Here is an 18,950-nt window from a genome sequence, read left to right as displayed (position 1 = left end):
TTGCAACTCTCGCGGGAGGTCATGATCATCTCTAAAATTAGTGTCGCCCTTCATGTTACAGGCATAATTCGCCAGCCAGTCTGCAGCTCTATTGCCTTCTCTGAACGTGAACGACAACACTGGCTGAATTTTATCCACCAATCTCAAGGACTCTTGAAACCAGTACCACGCCAACCATGACTCACACTTCTTGCTAGCCACACTGCGAATGACTGCAGTCGAGTCGGAGTCCACATACATGTTTCGGAGACCCCCCCGGCATAGGTCGAGGTCATCCCTTAAAGCTCAAACCTCTGCTATGGTGTTGGTGCACTCACCGTAGAACCTAGCACAGACAGCTACCACGCCCCCGTCACCATCACGAATAATAGCACCTCCCCCCCCCCCCCCCACATCCCAGGGTTCCCCCTACAAGCACCATCGATGTTAAGGTTGAAGGAGTTGAATGGAGGGCACCAATAGACCGGGAGAGGAGGATTACCCAAGGAAGGCTGATGCGATAAGCCAAAGACATGGAGCACCATCGCTTCTTAAAAAGATGGGGGTTTACCACCATAGCCCAGTGGTATTTCATGGATCCACCCTTTCACCCCTTCAATAATCATCCTGGCAGATCGAGCTTTCTCCCCATGTCTCCTATTATTCCTTTCCCTCCATAATTCCCACATAATAAAATTTGGGACCAAACCAGTAATAACGCCACATAGGCTTCTATTGCTCGCATTGCCCTGCCAAAACTATAATCTACTCCTCGCCTCCTGCCATGCAACGTTTTCCACCTGAAGAAATCGAGAGAAGAAATCCCAAACCTTTGATGCAGTCCCCCCCCCCCCAGAGTAAACAATGGGAGGTAGTTTCAACCTTGGGCGAGCCACAACACAAGCATTTCGAGGCTAGAGGAATGCCTAGCCTCCTAACTGAATCATCAGTAGGGATCTCACCACTTAAAATCTGCCAAACAAAGAAGCTGATCTTGGTTGGGACTGCAGGGTGCCATATCCATTTTGCAAACGGCCTTTCAACAGCAACATTCCTCAACGTTCTCCATGCATCCTTGGTTGTGAATTCTCCACTCCTTACCCGGGTCCAAATGAGCCTGTCCTCTTCCTCTGATAAAAACATCTTGGTGTTTAGAACCCCGACCCGAACTTCCTGCGAATCAATTTTTTGCAGATCTCCTTGGTCCCAACCTCCATCAAGGTTCCAAACATCCTTCACCTGGAGCTCTAAGTTCAGGTTAATTGCGCCATCCCCCTGATCCAGTAATGCCCCATAACCGGACCAATTATTCAACCAAAACTTGACCTCCCCCCTCCCCACAAGCCATCGAGAGTTGTATAGGAGCACCTCTTTAAGGGTCATAGCCCGTCGCCACGAAATAGAGCCTGTCGCTCTAGGTGACGCCAGCACCATGTGTTGGCTTTGAGGAACTTTGCTTTAAAAAATGATGACCACAGGGAATCTGTAGTGAGGACTCTCCGTAACCCCTTCAATCGTAGTGCCCAACCCATATCCTCCAAACGCCTAACACCAAGACCACCTTCAACCAATGGCCGACACACCTTCTCCCAACTCACCTAGTGGTGTCGGTTTCCCCACTCTGACTCACCCCATAAGAAATTGGCATATATGCTGTCAAACCTCTGAATAATGGTACTTGGCATGTCCAAAGACGCGATTATGTGATTAGGCATAGAAGACAAAACATGCTTGAGGAGAATCGTTCTCCCACCTGAAGATAGTAATCTTCCCTTCCACCCTGCTATATTCTTTCGCATTCTTGCTAGAAATTCCTCAAAGAAACTAAACCGCAGTCATCCAGAATATAAGGGTGCCCCTAAGTAAGTCAACAACAATCTTTTCCTTGAGAAACCAGTAATAGCCTCGATCATACGACATCTTCTCTCTGGCATTTTATCTCCCACCACAAAGCAGCTTTTTGCTCTATTTACAAGCTGCCCATAAGCTCCTTCATATATATATATATACTAGCAAACTCGCACGTGCAAATGCACGTGTGGCACCATATATCTTGGGAAGAGAGATGAGAGACCTCTTAGAAAGAACAAACAAATGTCAATATAGTGATCCACCTCTCAGTTTCCAAAACAATGGAGAAGAATATCATCTCATCTTTCCTACACAAGGTGAAATGGAGAAAAAACCAAAAGCCCATCCAGGTTTACCTAGATCTTAATTTGGAATCGAACCCTGCGCATAACAAAACAAGGAAATCTAAAGTAGGTAAATCGAACCGAGGAGAAGAAGAAATACAGTTAGTATAATCCGATTTAGAAGTTTGGTGCTCTAATAGGTGCTACCTGGACTTCTTTCAACTCCATCCCTTTCTCCCTGGCCTTATGAAGTCCTGCCCTATTTTTTGAAGATTTTGGATCGAACAAATGGCGCCCTTTTCAAAGAACTGGCTAACCCTTCTATTGTCTCTTGGTTTAAATCTTGTGTTAAATCTGCCTCCCCTACCCCCTTGTGCATGGATTGTACAAATTTTAATCCTGAAGTTTAATGAAATTTTCCTCTCCATCAAAAAAGAAAGAAAAAGGTGAGGCACTGCTAAGCGAAGAATTCAATAGCTTTATGTAAATTGAACCACGAACTCCTTCGGAGTGTGAAGCGATCAAGGCTTGCATTTTTTCTTAAACCAAGTTTTTATTTTCTGATATATAAACAGCAAGAGATCGGGTTGGATCCTCGTTGAATGACTTGGTCTTTTTACATGTACACCTGTGGGCACAACAGAAGGAACCGGGAAAAAAGAAGCTCGAGTTGTAGTAGAAGAATATCATTTCATCTTTCCTACACAAGGTGTTCAGATGTCACATAAAAAGTCTGTACAAGAAAGAAAAATATAATATGGAAACAACTGATCTCTTCCATTTCTATTGGTAAGCTCTTGGAGTATTTCCAGTGGCACAAAAAAAGGATTCTGGTCGAGATAAACCATACAATGGAAGACATGCCATGAAGTCATTGGAACATGAAGCAAAAAGAGGGTATGAACGATGGAATACAAATATTTATTTATTATTTAGTGAATAAATACAATTCAAATATTATCTCAGCATACCTCATCATCCATTAAAATGATCTTTTGCCATTTGAGAGAGAGAGAGAGAGAGAGAGAGAGAGAGGAGTATTCTTTGAAGTATTGATGACCCTAGATGGTTTGCAGGAGAAAATATACAGCCAAATATTGCCTATGATCCAAGGTGGTTTGCTGGAGAAAATATATAACCAAATAATGCCTATTTGTGAGGGAGAAAATTCCACAAGACCAGAAAAGATACCTCCACTATAACTATTGGAATCTCAGGGGCCATATTGGCCATGTTCAGCAAGTCCATCTTGCACCCATTATATCCAAGTAGCTGCTGGATTGATAAATCAACATTGCAAAGGGTAACCACCTCACATGTTTATGGGACCAGGCTAACAATTTTACCAGTGTTTTTCTAGAGACCAGATCTCTGTCTCTCCAATGAAGCAACAACACCCTCATTTACATCTTCACTGGTGGGTGGTTCAGGTAAGTGATTTCCTGATTGAAAGATGCTAAATGTTTCTTGTCGCGGGTACCTACATTCTGTCACAATCATGAATCCACACCAGGGGTCTGAACAGAACCATGGGAGCAGTTAAGACAATCACTGCTCAACCACCAAAAATGGAATACACTCAAACATAACAACATTAATTAATAAAACTCAAGTAAAAACTATATCCTAATTACTGTCAAGATTGATTGACCCATACAGTATTAAATCCCATTAAACAGTTCCAATGAAATTTGAACACAGATGCGATTACATTCTTCTTATATAGAGTACCCTTCTGATTTCTCAAGAACAAATAGTAATGCCAAAACAAGGATTTTGGGGACTTCCCCCTCGATGGGCTGGAAGACATAAAGACATAAACTTTTCACTATGACCCAATAAAGCAGGTCTTGTATATATACTCCAAATCATGAATGTTTCAAATTTCTATACAATGATGTTTGGTTCACGGAAAAATGATCTTTCACTCACACATCGCTCTTGGGTCCTTTCTAATTCCATAGAATCTTATATGCAAAGAATAAATAGTTAGCATTATCAGTTCTTACTGCTGAATAACAGAACCACCAAATAAAAAAAGCACATTTGAAGGACTAAAGTAACCTGTCATTATTGGCACCTGTATTCAAAATGATGTTTGAAACAAATATATGCCCAGCACCTTTAAGTGGACGGTGTTAAATATAAAATTTAAATGGCAATTTTTCCCTTCAATTAAAATAATCTTATTCTAATTTTGTATTTTTCTAACATAAAAAAATGGGATCCACCACTATTTCTTTTTCTTCTTCATCGTCTTCTTCAACCACCAATCTCTGTTGCTTTCTTCCTTATTGACGCAACAGACATGTCATGAAGCGTACCCTCTGCAACTAAGAATTCTGGGAAATTATGACGAGCAGAAGGTGTTAGATTAAATCGATCCAAAGAGGGACAAAATCCTAAAAGCCAGGATCTCAATAGGGCGTTCAAGAACACAACCAAATAATAGAAAACAGGGATAAAACCACCAACCTTGTTTAGCATCCATAATGATGATGATTGCAGCAGAAAATAAAGAACAAGATCTAGGTGCTTTCCCTCTATTCCCAAAGTCGCTGGCTTGATGAGAATACCGTATGCGCAGGGACGATGAACACTAAATACTCCCTCTCTGTCCAGAATGCACTCCTCAATAGAGATTGAGAATAATTAGTTGTTATGGGTAGAGGGGGGACCTAGCTCTCCCTATATAGTAATTCCTAGAAGGCCTCCCTCATCATAGTCCCAGTAGGAATCTATCTGGCCCACATTAAGCCAGTCCACATTAGACTTCTAATACAACTTAATGACCACATTTTATTAGACCAATACCCTAATTAGCCTGGTTTAAGGATTTAATTATGTCCACATGGAATTATAATAGGACTAAAATTTCAACATTCTCCCACTTGGACTTACATTAAATCCCTTATTTTTTTAAAGGATTTAAAAACAGTTTTGACCAAAACAAATCATAGGCTAACAATTTTTTAAGAAAACTTTATGTGCACATTTTAAAAAAACAAGTTGGTCTAGAGGTCGTATTAGAAAATCAATCATGTCCGGTAGAGTTTTAGACACCGATTCATGGTAGTAATTGCATCTATGATCAAGCAACACAGAGCCTTCCATGGTCACGAGAGCCCTCAACTCTACTAACATGGATGCAATGTGATAGTGTGGCAACGAGATAATACTCACGTAGTGATTCCTTATGTATTATCCATTTGTCAGTCCAAAATTTCTCTTCTTTAAGTGGCACAGGCTCACTAGAGAAATAATCTTTATGATTTTAACGAATCTGTATGTCTCATCTTGAATAACTTGAGTTTTACTTTATGTGTTACAAGATATACCTTTAGGCTAATAACTTAATGCCCCAGCCTTGCTTAAGGTTAAAACATTCCTTAAGTCTTTAAAACCAGATATATATATATATATACATCATGTCAATAAATGAAACACCCATGTGTTCAAAAGAAATTTGCATGCAATGACAACTGATATATATAAGCCAAAGTTTACCACACGATAAAAATTACAAATGGAAAGAAACTTTATTTTACAATGGAGCAAAAACAACTCCCACTAACCAACCACATCATATGATGCACCTAAGCCCATGCTTATGACATGTCTTTCAAAACAGAAGGGTAAGGACCTTAGGTTAGGGGATCTATAACCATATCATCTGTACCAATATGTTCCCCTGCAATGTCACATTTTCTTACTGTCTCCTTTACGGTAAAAAAACTTGACATTCATGTGCTTAGACCCTCTAAGTCCTTTATTGTTGTTTATAACCAACACAGCAAAGCTGTTATCACTATATATCTGGATGGGTCTATCCACAAAATTTAAAATGGTAAACTACTTTATGAGATTCCTGAGTCAAATACCCTGAGTAGCAGCCCCATGGCATACTACAAACTTTACATGTATAGTCGAAATGGTTACCAATGTCTGTTTTGTACTGTTCCATGATACTGCCTTTCCTGCCATCAGGAAAACATAACTAGATGTGAACCTCCTATCATCCTCACAGCCAACAAGATCGAAAACTGTATGACCCACTAGCTTGAGTTCAGGATCGTGTCTTTATGTTGCATATAATCTTTTGTCCCCTTCAAGTACCTCAATGCTTTCTTGGCAGTAACCCAATGGCTAAGACCAGGCTGGACCTTACTGATATCTGCCAAGAAGACCCGTCACAGAGGAAATATTCGGTCTGGTACAGACCTGGGCATCCATGATACTACCTAGTACGGTAGCATAAGGCACCTCATTATTTCATCCTTCTCAGCTTCATTTTTTGGGCATTGTGTCCAGCTCAGTTTGTCACCCCTGAGAACAGGAACATTCCCAAGTTTGCAATCCAGCATACTGAACCTCTCCTGAATACGATCAACATAAGCCCTCTGAGAAAAACTTAGTAAATGGTGAGAACGATCCCTATGGATCTCAATGCCAAGGACAAAAGAAACCTCACCAAGGTACTTTATGTCAAATTTCCTAGATAATAATTGCTTTCAGTCATGCAACATCCCTAGGTCACTGCTAGCAAGCAGGATATCATCCACATAAAATATGAGGATGCAGAATTTGCTCCCATTGACCTTGTGATATATACACTGATCCACTTTGTTTTCCACAAAATCGAATGAAGTCACGATACTGTCGAACTTCAAATACCACTGTCTGGAAGCTTGTTTAAGACCGTAAATAGACTTCTTGAGTCTACACAGGATGGTTTAAACTATCCACCTCAAAACCCTCAGGTTTAAATCAACAAGCTCCCAAACAACATTATGTTTCATCGATTGCACCTCATCTCTCATCACATCTAACCACAAATCTAACTAAGAACTAGAAACAACGCCCGAATAAGTAACTGAATCAACCACACAACCTATGTCGTAGACATGTTCTCCCAGATAGACCTCATAGATAGATGGTATAGCTGAATTTCTCTCCCTGATGGATTTCCGTGATGATGCTACCACTGTCTCACCCTGAATCTGAGGAATCTCAGCTGGAACTGCATCCTGATTAAAAGGAATCTCATCAGGTGCTACATGAATGTCAAGGACTGTATCAATATCAGGCTCCTAAACTCCAGCAGGTGTAACTAATGGCGTAGTATGCCCCACATCCGTCTAAATAGGTAGAAGAACAGGTACCGATGTACCAACCATGTCACTATGTTGAGCAGTCTGAGAACAATCATTCTTTTGGCCACATCAAATTCCAGAAACTTCGCTGTCTATAAGTCCATAATCCTAGTGTCTCCGCAGGGATTATAAAATTTATATCCCTTTGAATGATCTGGATAGCTAACCAAATAGTAACAAGTAGTCCTTGGATCCAACTTGTTCAAAGTTGGATAATATAGTTTAATTCTACAGGGCACCCCCAAACTCTAAGATGGTTTAAACTGGGTTTAGTATCTACATGGTTAAGGATATGAGGAGTAGTTTTTAAAACCCCTCCCATAAGAACTTCGGTAAATTTGTCTTACTAACCATACTCATCACCAGTGCAACTATGCCTTTCGGCGATACCATTTTACTCAGGACTATCTGACATAGTTAACTGACCAACTATTCAAGAGTCCTCTAGGTATTTGGCAAACAGGCCCTTAAGCTGTCCAAAATCGTTATGTCTGCTATAATATTCACCCCTATGATTGGATTTAACAATTTTAATAACTTTCCCCAACTGTTTCTCAATTTCAATCCCAAACATCTTGAACTTGTCAAGAGATTCAGACTTTTCTTTAACTAAAAACAGATAGCCATATCGGGAATAGTCATCTGTAAAAGTGATGAAATAAAAATTTCTACACAATGTGGCTGAATAGGGACCACTAATGTCAATGTGAATGACCTCCAACAAGTCAAAACTGCGGAGTGCAGTTATCGTCTTTATCTTGGTCATCTTTCCCTTACAACAGTCTACACAAGTTTCTAGATCGCTTTCAAGAGTAGGTACGATGTCAGCCTTTATCAGCCTTTCCACTCTTGCCTTAGAAATATGACCTAGCCTCTTGTGCCACAATGTGAAAGATCATTTTTTAGGTAAGGGTCTTTTGGAAACAATGTTTTCAACTTTATAGGAGGCATAGTTATCATTGGGAGATAAACACAGTCTGTACAATCCATTAGACATAATGCAGGAACCAACTTTACTTGAAACAAAAAATGGTAACTACCAATGTCCAGCACTGAAAATGAAATTAAATTCCGCCTGAAGGGCGGTACATAAAAAGTGTTCTTTACAGTCAAATTAAAACTAGAAACTAGAAATAAAATGATATCTCCCACGAACTTTATGTCAACATATCCATCGTTCCCTATGACAAGCCTTGATTCATCCTGATTTGGCCTCTTTCGGTTTATGAATCCCTGTATGGTAAAGCAACACAGTTAGTTGCCCTGCTGTCTAACCTCCACGAACTGGATGAGGCTTTTGATAGATTGGATTCACAAATAAAAACCAAAGAATCAATACCTGATGGCTTGGGTTTTGATAATCAAGTCTTGCATTTGCTGCAGTCCTTCTTTATGTGACCCTTCTTCTTGCAAAAGAAGCAGCGATCACTCTCTTTCTTGAAAGAGTCTCTTTTGGGTCCCAAATTGTTAATCCGATCGCACTCTTTATTGGCAGACTTATGAATATGATTTTTAGACTTTTCATTCTTATGGGATGTGGGAGTAAAAGGGGCAGTGTGGGCTTTATCTTTCTTTAGTTTATCTTCGTCAGATACAACCCTAGAAATAAGGTCATTAATACTCCAGACACCATCTTGAGAAAAGTAGTTGGTTTTGATGATGTCAAACTCAGAAGGTAGGGTATTAAGAACTTGATGAACAATTAAGGCATCAGGAAGGACAACATTCAAGGCTTTGATTTTGGTTTGATAGCCAACCATCCAAACAATATAATCCCTAACACCCCCAGAACCATGTTATTCCATATTAACTAGCTCTTGCAGAAGTCTCCCAATCTCAGCTTTCGATGAAACTTGGTATTTCTTAGAAATTGCATCTAACAACTCCCTGGCAATACATTTATCAGGCAGACCACTCTTTAGGTGTTCCAGTATTGACCTCTTTATAGACAATACAGCTAAGCAATTACTCTTTTCCCATGCAGAATGCACAGATTTTTCATCATCAGTACTATCATCTATTAGGTCCATTGGTTTATTTATAACAAGGGGCGCATGCACATTTGCCATCTCCATGGCAAACATAATGTCCTCTTTCCACTTTTTAAAATTTGACCCAGTGAGAATCTCAATAGTGACCATAGTATTGTTGACAGAAAAAATGACTGAAAATTTAAACAATGAACCGTACAATAATCAGCATGATGCAAGTATAGCTTGAAACCTTATAAGCTAAAGAGAATTTTACATACATCGTTGTGAAAACACCTTTGGGCTGAATTCCCAACATACAATTGTAAAAATCCTTACGTACCAGTGGCCATGAGAATACAACTCAACTTTCAAAATCCACCACCTTTGGGTGTGCAGAATTCTAGGGTTAGCCTATTCACATGCATACTCTATATGTACCCCTTCAAGTACCAATACATGATCACCACCTTTAGATGTATGACCACACATCAGAGTTGAAGGACATCCCACAACTGTATGAGACCGGTGTTTCACAAATTCAACAAGGAAGGTCGCTTTGGCAACTGCATCCTGTCGAACCCATGGAACCCTCTCTTGGGATTTTTCAAAATTACTTACATCCTTAAACAATTTGTGATATTTTACAATTTATTACAAGGGGCTTAATGTCTCAAAATTAACACAAAGATGCCAACAGTATTGTTCATCAAAGTAGGTATTCCAGCAAGTCAGAAAATTGGTTCGGTTCCCAATAGAACGAACCAATAAATTTCAAAAAAAGGCATGCATCAAAAGAATACCAAAAATATTGAAAATATGCATATCTGATCAAAACAAAGGGCACCACTGTGTAGAGCATAGAAAACCAGAGCCAATGCAAAAAACGGGACCCCAAACGGAGTCTCGTAGCTCCTAGAAAGGCTAGTCAAAGATGCAGCCAAAAAAGGTGATAGAGGGTTGACCGGTTCTCTTTGGTCCAACCAAAAGATTTTGGTTCAATTAGGTACTCTTACCGGTTCATTCAGTGACCGGCCGGATTAGGTTTGGTCAGGTCTGGCTGGGCCAGGGCTAGGCTTTGTTCTGGCCCAGTTCTTTATGGGTACTAGACCCCAGTCTAATTCTGTATGTGCTAGCTGGAACTGGTTCGGTTTGGTTCAATAACGGTTTAACCAGGTCCAACCAGGTTCGAGTCAGCCCAAAACGGATCAAAACCAGGTTTTTGGGTCGAAAAATGGGTCGACCCGACCCGAACGACGCACATTAGCAAGTCTTAGCAACAGTTAGGGGCGCACAATAGCAAACCCCAGAAAAGTTTTTTTTTTTGTTTTTGTTTTTTTAAACATGCCAGAGAGTGAGATCCACTTGCTGCTGTCGCCAGAGTGTGCGGGCGCATCCGGCGGCTGCCGGCGACGTTCCACCCACCAGAATTCTCAGCGTCCCGAGCTCTATCCACCCATGCGGTTTATTTCGACTTTCGCCGGAGAAAAAATCTGATAGAATACCAGTGTCTGTACGGGTTTTTTGAAAAATTGAAAAAACCCTAAAAAAAATTGATTTGAATAAAAAAAATTTCGATTCCCTTATTATGATCTATTATTTTGAATCCATATAGGATCAATAATGGATCTATGGAGGCTCTAATACCACATGTTAGATTAAATCGATCCGAATAGGGACAAAATCCCAAAAGCCAAGATCTCCATAGAGCGTTCAAGAACACAACCAAATAATAGAAACAGGGATAGAACCACCAACCTTGTTTCGCATCCATAATGATGATGATTGCAGCGGAAAATAAAGAACAAGATCTAGGTGCTTTCCCTCTATTCCCAAAGTCACTAGCTTGATGAGAATACAGTATGCATAGGGACGATGAACACTGAATACTCCCTCTCTGTCCAGAATGCACTCCTCAATAGAGATTGAGAATAATTAGTTGTTATGGGTAGAGGGGGGACCTAGCTCTCCTTATATAGTAATTCCTAGAGGGCCTCTTTCATCATAGTCCCAGTAGGAATCTATCTGGCCCACACTAAGCCAGTCCACATTAGACTTCTAATACAACTTAATGACCCCACTTTATTAGACCAAAACCCTAATTAGCCTGGTTTAGGGATTTAATTATGTCCACATGGAATTATATTAGGACTAAAATTCTAACAGAAGGTCCCCTCAAAGTCGTATCATAACCACGAGCAGCAACCATGGAAGTAGAGTAAGAACCAAGCCATAGCCTTGATCTCTTGTTTGGTTCTTTGATTTCAGCTACCCAGTTCCCCCACTTTCTCATCCTTATACCTCTGTAAGGCTTCTTTCTCTACAACCCTTTTACGCGAAGTTGCAGTATACGCAGACTCTGAAGTCCTAAAACACCCACCTTCCATATCCAAAACACTGTTCTTCCTTCTTATCAATCTCACCCAAAAACACCAGAAGAAGAGAAGAAAACTTTCTTCTTAATCAAAACCCAGAAAGAAGAAGCAAAGATATTACATGGGTAGCCTTTACTTGAGGAAAATTTGAGGGTCCATATATCAATACTAATATATATACGGAGGGGAAGAACAAGGAAGAAAACAGAGTAGGACTGTGGGTGGAGGAAGAACTGAAGGAGAAGAAGTCATTTATCGATTCATCTCATAGATGAATTGAAATCCAATCAATCAACCCATGGAAAAATTGGATGTTTATGGGTAGAAGATAAAATATATATATATAAAGAGAAAGAGAGAGAATTGGGAAAGATTAAAAAAATGGAGAGATACAGATAAGTAGTGAGGGAAGCATGCATTCCTTGAGCCTTGAATTGGGTCGGCTACCACGTTGTCTCATGTTTAAAAAAAATCCAAAAGTTGCCGACACATCTCTCTTCTCCTCTTGAGGTGCCGTCGATTTCTGCGTTAGCCGAGGGGTCTACCACCGTGATCTCAAGCCGAAAAATCTCCTCCTCGATGAGAACAACAACCTCAAGATCTCCACACCGATTTTGGCCTGAGCGCACTTTGCGATTCTTGCCACAATGATGGGCTCCTCCACACGACATGTGGAATGTCGGTGTCGAATTCGAGTACCGGGGATGGGGGTGAAGTTTGGGCTGCCCTATGGATAAAATGGTAAACTCACACCCTATTAAGGGTATATTTGTCATTTTAAGGCATCAATGGCTAACACATCAGCAACTAACGGGAAGGCTCTAACGGAGTGGGGTTGAGTGTAAGCTATAGCAATCAACAGATAACACATACCAGATTTCAAATATGTTACTTACCGATGCATGGAAATGTATTGTATCACTTTTGTAATAAATAAATGCATTCTTCACATTTAACTTACAACCAACAATATATCTAGACTACAAATTTTTAACAGTCCTGAAGTAGTGCAAATGTGAAACCTCATTTAGCCTTAAAAGGGAACCTAGCACCCCTTTAGAAGAACTTTTTTTTTTGCTAAAGGATCATTTTATTAGAAAAAGAGAAAAGAGTAATTACACAAATCTAAATCTGGGCAGCCCCATAGCGTCCTGAGCAAGAAGCTCACCAATGTGACTCGGAAGGGTACAATTTACAACTGATTCTCCGGTCCTCGTAGCTCTTTTAGCGAGGAAATCCGCAATAGGATTTCCCTCTCAATAGCAGTGAGTGATTTTCCAGTTACAGGCCAATAAAAAAGGCTTTATCACTAACCACTTTTGCTATATCCACCAAGGGAACTTGAAAGATTGCATCGACAACACCACCGAAACCAAGTCTGATTCAATCCATAAGTTAGACAGACCCATCTCCTTAGCCATAAAAAGCCCCTCCATAAGAGCTTCAAATTCTGCCATGAAGCTACTAGCCACTTCTAAATATCGGCTGAAAGATCTCACCACCTGGGTGTGGTGATTGCGAAACACTCCTCCTGCCCTCACTCTTCCTGGATTGTCAATAGAGCTACCATCGATGTTAAGTTTCATCCAGTTTGTAGGGGGCTTGCACCAGTAAACTTCAATGATCCCTCTAGATCCATTGCCGGCAGAATTATGCCCAAAATCCTAGCACAGATGAGGTCTTGGATAGATTTGACCCCTTTAAACCCCTGCGAGTAGTCTTTTATTTCCCCTTTAATATAAGCCAAGACTTGATTGACACCTCGAGACACACCTTCATGTCTTCTCATGTTACGTTCTTCCCACAGAATAGCAGCCACTATGGTTGCCCCAGCCGCCCAAGGTTCTTTCAGGTTCGTGCATCTCAGCTTCCTAGACCACCACCCTAAAAAGTCCTCAATGGAAGCGTGCAATCCCCAACTATGGCCAAACCAAGAGGTAACCTCTCTCCACACCGCATTACTGAACTCACACGAGAGGAAAAGGTGTTGAATCGACTCGGCTTCTTTATTGCATAGAGGACATCTAGAGGCCAAATAGATGCCATGTTTTTGAAGAGACTCGTCAGTAGGTAACTTCGCATGCGCCAGCCTCCACCCAAAAATGGCGTGCCTCGGTTGAGTGTGTTTCTGCCACATGAGATTGGCCCAGGAAACTTTGGCATATTTCTTTCTAATACCTTCCCAAGCTGACGTCACAGAGAAATCTCCTTCAATAGAAAAGCACCAACGCACAGAGTCCTCCGCATTATAAGAGGGAATCAAAGTATTTTTAATATTTTGGAAGCACTCAGACAAAGCAGTGGAAGAAACTAGTGGGAGGTGCCAAAACCCATCTACAATGAAGACCGCCACTTTAGCACTATCCTTCGTAAAGTTGTGTTCATCCAATCCTGTGAATTCATGAATGGCCTTCGGTCCCAACCATCTATCTCTCCAAAATTTTATCTTTTTACCATTCCCTAAAATCCACCTTTCATTCTCAGCAACAAAATTCCACATCCTTCTCACCCCTGGCCAAATTGAAGAAGACCTATAACCAGGCCGAATATTGCCCCATTTGTTAATGAAGCGATGCCAGAGGAAACTGCTAGAGATTGACGACTCATTCCTGATTTTCCATGTCATTTTACTGAGCTTGGCTTTATTAACATCCCTCAGCCTTCAAATACCAAGCCCCCCTTCCTCTTTAGGTCTGTAGACTTTGTCCCAGCTGACCGTGATCGCTTTGGAAGTTTCTACATCACCCGTCCAAATAAATTTTCTCATCCAGTGTTCCAAAACAGCGATCAAGGAGGACAGCCACCAGTAGACCGAGAAGCTGTGAATGGGCATACTGGCCACCACTGATTTCACTAGTTCGACCCGCCCTGCCATCGATAAAAGCTTTCCTTTCCACCCAGAAAGCTTTTTCCTGACTCTGTCTAGGACTGGCATCAACATGTTTTTTCTAACTCTGCCTTTGGCTATCTCCACCCCCAGGTACTTGGTTGGAAACTTGCAGACTTGAATTTGCAGCAACTCTACAATATTATGGCGTCTTTGCACAGAAAGGGGACCCAGGAATAATTTGCTTTTCTAAGAACTCATGATATTTCTCAAGAAACACTTTGAGATTCCTGACATACCTGATAGAGGCATTTGTGAAGATGAAGATGTCATCTGCAAAGAGGCAATGACCTGGAGTACACACACCCCGCGGCCCAGGTAGCGGCTTCAGTTTATTTTCTTCTAGAAGTTTGGCTAAACCCCTACAAAGCACCTCTTCTGCAATTATGAAGATCATCGGGGAAATAGGATCCCCCTGACGCAGACCGCGCTCCACCCCAAAGAATCCCACTGGCCCACCATTCACAAGGATAGAGATTCTCGTGGAAGTTAGCAACTATCTAATCCAATTGATCCATCTGTCGAAAAAACCAAACTTTTGCATCACTTTGAAAATGAAGTCCCACAAGATGGTGTCGTAAGCTTTTTGGATGTCGATTTTAAGCCCCAAGCCGCCACCTCTCTTGGCCGTGGACATGAGATTAGCCAACTCCGAAGCAATAGCAATTTTATCTTGAATAATCTTCCCTTTTTGAAAGGCACCCTGTTCACCCGAAATCAGTTTGGGAAGCACCCTCTCTAGCCGACGAGCCATAACCTTAGATATAACTTTGCAATAAAAATTCCCCATGCACAGAGGTCTGAATTTATCCAAAGTAAATGCCCCTTCAACTTTAGGGATAAGAGTCATGAAGCAATTGTTCACACCTGGAGGGATGTGGCTGAAAGTGAAGAAAGATCGCATTGCATTGCAGACATCAGGCCCTACAAGCTCCCAACAGTGTCTGAAAAAGGCCCCTGGGAATCTGTCCGGACCTGGAGCACTATCTGGATCCAAATCCCAAACCCCTGCTTTGATTTCTAAATTATTAGGAACCGAATCCAGGCTAAATATATCTGCTTCCTCCAACACCTTCGGGATGCAGCCTAGTAACTCATCATGATCAGTCAGATCCACCGCTTTATGGAAGTTTTCATAGACCGTCACCACATAGTTCTTGATCAGCTCTAGATCCTCAAGGATCTCCTCATCCACTTGAATCAATTCTTATTGCATTTCTCGCCCTCCTCATTTTTGTAGATAAATGAAAGTACTTGCTACATCTATCACCCCATTTAATTCTCTTCAATCTCGATTTTTCTGCCCACAGTTTACCATAATTCTCCAACGCAGAAGAGTAAGCTCTCTTCGCTAGCATCTCCCTGTTAAACCTCTCATCATTCATCCCCAAATTGTCAATTTCAGCATGTATTGCCTCCAACTCACCTTTCGTAGTTCTAACTTGCTTATTTAACTTCATTAAAAATACAGGTGGATGCTTAACTGACTTGAATTTTATCAACTGAAAGCTACATATTCTTGTAGCATCAACTGAAGCCATACTAAATGCATGGCCAATAGTTAAAGGTAAAAAAAATTAAAAGTAAGTGATAGGCTTCTGACACACCAGTGGGTGTTTGTCATAGTACCCCAAGGAACATATATGCATACTATCTTTTCTAAATCAAGCCTGACATATTGAAATTTGAAATTACGTTGACACACCAATTAAACCAAGATATAAATTAATATATGAAGAGGTGCTCATAAAAATGGGGTGCGAGTGCAGCATGTTTCAAGGTTTAATTTGTTTTCTATCATGATTATATAAGATTCGCAACAACCCAATCAGGTAGGTACGACTTGTAGTGATTTAAAATATAAGTCGATCCATTTAACAAATTGCTTCACTCCTACAGAGACATCAGTTCTAATAGAGAAAAGAAAGACAGACTACCACACAAACCATTAACACAACCACAAATCTGTCGGTACAACACATCGAGGAAAAACGGCATGGTTGCAAGAAGAGGCTGCAAATTAGTAAACTCACCTGATGTATGGAATTAGATCAGGAAACATAAGTATTCCAAATGTAACTGCCATCAGTTTCAGGTATCTGAACAATGCACCAACTTCCCAGCCTCAGCAAATGTGTACTACCTAGAAGAATGTAGATAATTATTGTCACTGTTTACGTTGGTGTTGCAGGAAATTATATGTTATTAAGGACAAATAAATCAAAGAGAAGGAACTAAAGATGTAACTGCGAAACCAGCAATACAAATCCTAATTCCTAAAAGATGGTTGGGTTAACTACAGTTGTTAATGACCTGATGGCTGCAACCTACAATGTATATTGAAGGGACTGTCAACTAAAATGTGAGACTAGTAATACCCATCTCTACTACTAAACAAAGAGGCGGAGGGGCATGGCCTGTGAACAACACATATTTGGGCCTATGGCATGGGTGAACTTCACCTTGGTAACTACCACCCAGTTACCCACTTCCATCACTCTATCCTCTTATTGGTATGTTGCTGTCACCAGTCACCACTGCCATTCCTATCATTGGGCATTGCTCTATTGACCCCCACGAAAACTGCTATTCCTATCATTGGGCACTACTCTCTTGACCTTGTTAAAATCACACTCTCCATGTCATCTTTGAAATAAGAGGCACCAAAATTGTTTTTAGGACAGATCATATTGGTGTTGGTCACTAATGTGTACTAACTTTACCAACTTTCTCACCTTTACCTATTGAAATTTATGAACAAACAAAAGCAACACAACACAACCCACAGAAACAGAAGACAAAACAAAGATTAAGGAAGAACTATAGTTTAACAAACAAATCAATAGAGAGAGAGAGAGAGAGAGAGAGAGCATGCCTTTGGGAGAGAAGCGAATATAGATTTCTTCATATTTGATCCCTGCTGCACATTACCGCAAATATTAATGGTTATAGAAACCAAATACACCAAACAAATTCAAGCCACGATCACAATAATGGAGCAACAAATGAATCAAAAAATGCATTTCAGAGTAACAAATGGATAACAAGTATAGAAGACTTCTCTATTCAACACCATCCTATTGTTTGTATGATTACTACCAGCCATAGCAATGTGTCTGTGGTTATGCCCTAAATACTCTTGTAGAGAAGATACGTATGAGAAATCTTCTACGAACCAATGCCTATAAATTTCTTATCATATATCTAGATGTCCCCCTTTTATTTGTCTTCATTATCTCAACTTCAATTATTGGTTATTTTGAAGACGACTTGCATATTTTCAAGTTTGTCTATTTCGAGTTAGTGTTTTAAAAAATAAAAAATAAAAACAGAAAAATTAAATGGCTAAAATTGCATTGTGACTTCCTTTTGAGATTATAAGATTAATGCTGGTGAATGTGTACTTTGATTATTTGGATGCTGCATCTCACTGTTGATGTTATTTTATCTCAGATCCATGTTTTTGAGCCATTCAGCATTCTTGGATTAGAATCCGGAGCTTTAGAATTTGAGATTAATAAGTATAGAAGACTTCTCTATTCAACACCATCCTAATAAAAATAAATATCCAGGTTGAAGGTTTTCAGTGTCTTCAATGTATTTTTTGTTGTCTTTGGATTGGTTAGAAATGTGATCCTCTTTTGGCATGATAAATTTTTGCTAACCATTGGTTTTTTGTTTAAGAGGAACACAAATATTTCGTGGAATGCCATTAACTTTCTCCCAATACTTTGTTTCTATGTCTACAAATGAATTTAAAGTTTTGATTAACATATATACAATTAATTGTTTCAAATGGAGAAAAAATATACCATGCACATTGGTTTGAACCTCTCTCTCTCTCTCTCTCCCTCAAATGGCCACATGTTCATTTGCATGCAAGTTTACTCAACTTGTAGATACACACGCACATATATTTTTGTCCACACGTGCATTTGCAGGTGAATATACACTTATAAATATAACTATAGCCATATATTATTTATGTTTTTTAATATATTTATTTATTTTTAGTATATATTAATAAAAATATATGTATATAGCTACAGTTAGGATATAACCGTGACCATATACTAGTCTATAGCCGCGGTTGGATCCAGATCCTCTACTGTCGAGTTGCCCGACAGGACCGTGCTGCCCAAACATGGTGCTGCATGCAAAGACCACCTTACCCCCACTCGGGCAAGGCGTTTGGGCAGGGGTAAGGCGGACATTGCACGCAACATCGTGTCTGGGCAGCTCGGCAGTAGAGGATCCAAATTGCGGCTTATGGTAATCATAACAAAATTTGAGATTAACTAACCAATTAAAGACGAACACGTAAATCAACATATGGACACAATTATACAAAACCGCGGCCATTAGTGAAATTTCAAGAACCAAAAGCCCGCTCAAATTTTCTCTTCCCGCTCCCATTCCCCGCCCTCGTACTCCTTCATTTATTCAAGGTT

At 40.3% G+C, this 18,950-nt stretch overlaps 1 protein-coding gene across 1 annotated transcript in view; it reads left to right on the top strand.

Annotated features, from left to right (window-relative positions):
* LOC122667775 (RNA demethylase ALKBH9B-like) overlaps positions 1-18,950 on the top strand; it is a 62,082-nt gene that overhangs the window by 23,620 nt on the left and 19,512 nt on the right. The gene's annotated exons all lie outside the window — the stretch shown is intronic.

Source organism: Telopea speciosissima, chromosome 7 (assembly GCF_018873765.1).
Source record: "Telopea speciosissima isolate NSW1024214 ecotype Mountain lineage chromosome 7, Tspe_v1, whole genome shotgun sequence".
In the NCBI taxonomy this organism is placed as follows: domain Eukaryota; kingdom Viridiplantae; phylum Streptophyta; class Magnoliopsida; order Proteales; family Proteaceae; genus Telopea; species Telopea speciosissima.
Note: the sequence above shows the minus strand (reverse complement) of the source record. Positions and strands in the feature narration are given on the sequence as shown.